Source organism: Bactrocera latifrons, unplaced genomic scaffold, assembly GCF_001853355.1.
Source record: "Bactrocera latifrons isolate USDA-ARS-PBARC rearing strain unplaced genomic scaffold, ASM185335v1 scaffold_146, whole genome shotgun sequence".
Classification (NCBI taxonomy): domain Eukaryota; kingdom Metazoa; phylum Arthropoda; class Insecta; order Diptera; family Tephritidae; genus Bactrocera; species Bactrocera latifrons.
Genome location: NW_017534919.1, coordinates 100,872 through 105,185, shown reverse-complemented (window position 1 = coordinate 105,185; position 4,314 = coordinate 100,872). Strand labels below are relative to the sequence as shown.

General features: G+C 32.5%; 1 protein-coding gene across 1 annotated transcript in view; it reads left to right on the top strand.

Moving 5' to 3' along the window:
* The first annotated feature begins 414 nt into the window (after positions 1-414).
* The window catches only part of LOC108965699 (somatostatin receptor type 5-like), a 45,324-nt gene continuing 41,424 nt past the window's right edge, over positions 415-4,314 (top strand). The window contains exon 1 of the mRNA XM_018928278.1: positions 415-553. The gene's annotated coding sequence lies outside the window, so the exon portion shown is untranslated. The remainder of the gene's footprint in view (positions 554-4,314) is intronic.

Below are 4,314 nucleotides of genomic sequence, written 5' to 3'. Positions count from 1 at the left end.
GCTTGTTAAATTTGTGTAATTCCCAAGAGAAAGTAATAAAAAATACAAATATATGATAATGCGAAGTTATTAAAAGCCTTGCAGCGGAATAGTAAAAAGTCACTAACATAACACGCTGATTGTAGCGCTTACGAGGGCAGCACAAAACTGATTGTGTAAAACATCAAAGCAAATTTGCCTAGTCAATAAAATAAATATAACAAAGAAAACTCAAAATACTACCTGAATCGTGTAAATCAATAATAAACAACAAAAAAAAAAAAAAAAAAAAAAAAAAAAAAAAAAAAAAAAAAAAAAAAAAAAAAAAAAAAAAAAAATAGCAAACGCCAAAAACATAGCAAACGGCAAAAAATAAGTAGCAACGCAGTCGACAGCAAAAAGCAGAAATCAATATACAAAAGTTGCTCATACGCCAACGCCCACAGTACAGCGCTTTCACAAGCGCCGCTAGGCAACTGCGTACAGCCTGTAGCTGCTCAACACCGTATTCCAGCAACCAACTTGTGCCGCTTCAGCAACACAATAACAACAAACCATAAATAGACTTCAAACGGTAAGTTTTTACCTAACAGAAATCTACAGTTAGCACTTGCTGTCCTTGCCCCTTTCCGTCGTTTGTGGTTATCGGTATGTCAGCTTTATAACAAGAAATTAATTTCACCCACCTATTTTTGATTATACCATGCTGCTTATCAAATGCTACGCCTTTACTTGGTTGCTCTTACTCTGAGCAGCTTTAATAGCTAACAATGTTATCTTCGTCTACGCTTCAGTGTGTCTTCCAGTGTGCGGTTGTCTTATGTGTGTATGCGCAGTGAGTTGCGCATGTTCAGGTTATGTTTCGGGTGTTTTTCTTTCATTTTTGCATATCATAATAGCTGCTGTCAGCGCGGCTGTCAAAACGATTTAGCTGTTGTGACAGCGTACAAATTTACAGGTCACTACGGTATTTTAATACAGTCAAAGGAGAAAATTATGTTTGTGACGTCAGCAGTTTTGATAAAGATCTACACATATAATTTTTACTTACCTGCACTCCATTCAAAGGTGAAATTATTTATAAACATCTATTCACGTATGCGTGCTGTCTACCTATTAATCCTTATATCTATTGGGCAATATTGATGTTGTTGCTGTAATTATGTTATTGTAGGAATATGGTTGTTAAAAGTGTGTTGGCCTTACAGCTCATATCACTATTTTTGGAATTATTCTATAGCTAAGTATGAATCAGTATACCTTCAGTAGTCTATTCTGAGTAGCAGGAGGTTTACTCCATTTTGCAAATGTTTTGGAGTTCACCCACAATGTAATATTGTGTAAAATAATCTTCTTACAATTTAATATAGTGCTCTTATCGAAACAAAATCGAAGGTATGACAGTCATGCTCTCCATATACTTACATAAAAATAAGAAGAACCTCAGTTCGCGCTGAAGCTAGGATATAGTTCACCAATACAAAGATATCTTACAAGAGCTTTGAATTTTCTGTATGTCAACTATTTGCTATTCTCGGAGATTGCACCATTGTCTTAAATAATAACACATGCCTTACGTAGATATATCAAATGAAAAAGCTTTCCATATAAGCATTTTATTTCAGCTATATGCTATAGTGATCCGATTTTGGTTGTTCCGACAAATGAGCAGCTTATTGCTGAAAAAAGTGCTGGTGCAAAACTTAAAAACGACATATTAAAAACAGAGCAACTACTTACCTGGCTATAGCCAATTCATGAACTGTGGAACTAGTTGGCATATATGCAGACAAACGAACATGGTTTAGTCGGCTCAGTTTGTCACACTGATCACCTATTTATTTTTAGGCACTCAAACGCTTCCTGTTGGATGCCAAGAACTGTATGGAAACATTAATATAAGCTGTTCATTCTATTCGAAAACAATAAGTTAGGAGTTATAATAAAGAAGCTTCAGAAACAAGAGCTTAAGTTCTATTGAACTATTCCCGTCAATGGCATTTACTAAGAGATAAGACTAAGTTAGTTGAAAGTATGTTTGTGTCATGTTACTCGAATAATATTTTGTCATTAGAACTTTTACTCTGTATTCCTGAAATATATAGTATAATAGTATACCCTTAAGTTTTAAAAGATCTACATTATCAAATGTAACTTTTTTAATTCCCAAAATTCGCCTTTTTTGTGGTACTCACACAGGTTCGTACCTTAAATATTTAATGCTTAGCACAACATAGTATTGGATGCTGATTGATAATAAGTAGGCAGGGAAGACTGCATATCCTTAAATCATTTAATAAGCAATAACATATGAGAAGTTTGAGTTACATAAGCTTGAAGACTTTGATATTTTTAAAGACTTTTAAAATTTTCTCGAGGAGATTTGCAAAAGATACGATGACTTCAAACCGCTGCTAAAAAAAGTGTAAAGCTTTTTATCGAAAATCGTAATTTGATAAAAGATGGAAGAAAAATAAGTTTAAATATGAAGTAGTTTTTAGGAAACTGATATTTAGACTTAAAGAACTCAAAATCAAACTGATGCTGATCATACAATGAAACATGAAAGAGCACAGAATAAGATGAAGTTGTTTGGCACAAGCGAACTTTCAGAACAAAATAGAACCCCTAAGGAAATTTCCTAAATCAGTCACAAATAGGAGACAGTTAAAGCAAGAAAATTTGATTTTATATTTTATATTTAAAATTTTATTTCATTTTTTAAAATTGTACCTAATATACAAACACAAAATACCAACAAACAATTCCATCATAATTAATCAGAAAGCATACTTAAAAGCTAAGTTAAAAAAAGTAAAATATCTGCAACTTTTCTCTTGCTAGGTTGGGAGGCTTCTTGGAAAAAAGTAAGTAATATTATTATTCAAGTTTCTATTGAATTGGTTATGACTAACCAACCTTTTGAAAACTAAAATAATGATCGCTTTCGTTGGAAACTCTTTTCCAAAATATCAGTATTTTGACTTAGTAAACAATAAAGTAACAAAAATGCTTTCTAGAGTTTGTTTAAAGAATTTAGTATCCTCTCACTATAGACAGTCATCCCAGTTATATAAAATGGTCTGGCTAATGAATATATGCTTGTAATACCAGGTAAATTTCCCACCGTTCCTTTTACTAACTCCTCATAAAGGTATGGTTGAAGCAAAGCTTTTTTTTTCTGTAAATCAGTAAAAGTTGCATTCTATGTATATTAAGTGTTTGCAGAGCGAAAAAACTAATGTTAAATACTTTGTCGTGTTGAGGCTTCGTCCTTTAAGGATATTCATCAATAACCATTTTAAAAGATCATTTTGAATATTTTACAACTGCATTTCCTTTTCTGAGACAATTCAAAAATATTGTGGCTGACGTTGATTGTTAAGTTATATAAAATGTATTTTGAACCAGAAGTTACTTGCTTTTTCAAATTATCTAACGCAGACGACACTAAACTTTTTTTCCTGAAAGCACTTCAGAAATAGGCAGCGAAATTATGCACACCACTTAATTAGTGAATGTAAACTGTTTTTGAAAAAATCTCTTGAAATGTTTCCTTAAGAAGTGCAACAGCTTTTAAAAGTACTTCAGTTACCTCATTCTTATATTAACTTTCTAGATTATCATTGTCTAGGACATTCATTCCATTCCCATGCATTGTTTAGAGAATATTCAATTCAAGCAGAAGGTATTGGTTAGCAAAGAAGCCTATTCACCAAAATAGATTTGCAAATATAATTAAACTGATTTGGCTCGCTTACTTCGAATACATACGGTACGTATGTCTAAAAATACATATATAATTGAATTATATTGACCGCCTTTGGGTATGCCCCAAGCAGACATATATTGAATATTAATGAGATTTTTGCTCATTGAAGGAAGCAGCCCACAGGTACACAAGCAACCAAAAGTATATTCAAGTGCACACGCACACTTATTTGAAGCCACATGCTTCATTCGCTAGGTAAACGTTGGTTGTAAGCAGTCCAAAGGTAAAATTTTACTAGCAATATGTTTTGACTACAAGTTGGTACTGACCTTTAGTCTGAAGTTGATGCAATTAGGATAAGTATTGATTGCTGGCTTTCGGCCGAATTTTGCCGGAAAAATATTAACTGTTTATTAAACATATTTTGTTGTATCGACTTTCACTTGAATTGTATTGGGCACATTGCCTCTTTGAGATAACGTGCTTATATTTTTATACATTTTTAGATTATTGCGTATACGCTTATATTAGGTAAATATTATTTATTTATCATACAAGACCACGCTAAAGCATAAGTACACAAAACAAGAAAATAATTCAGCTTCGGTTCTCATCAAAAAAAA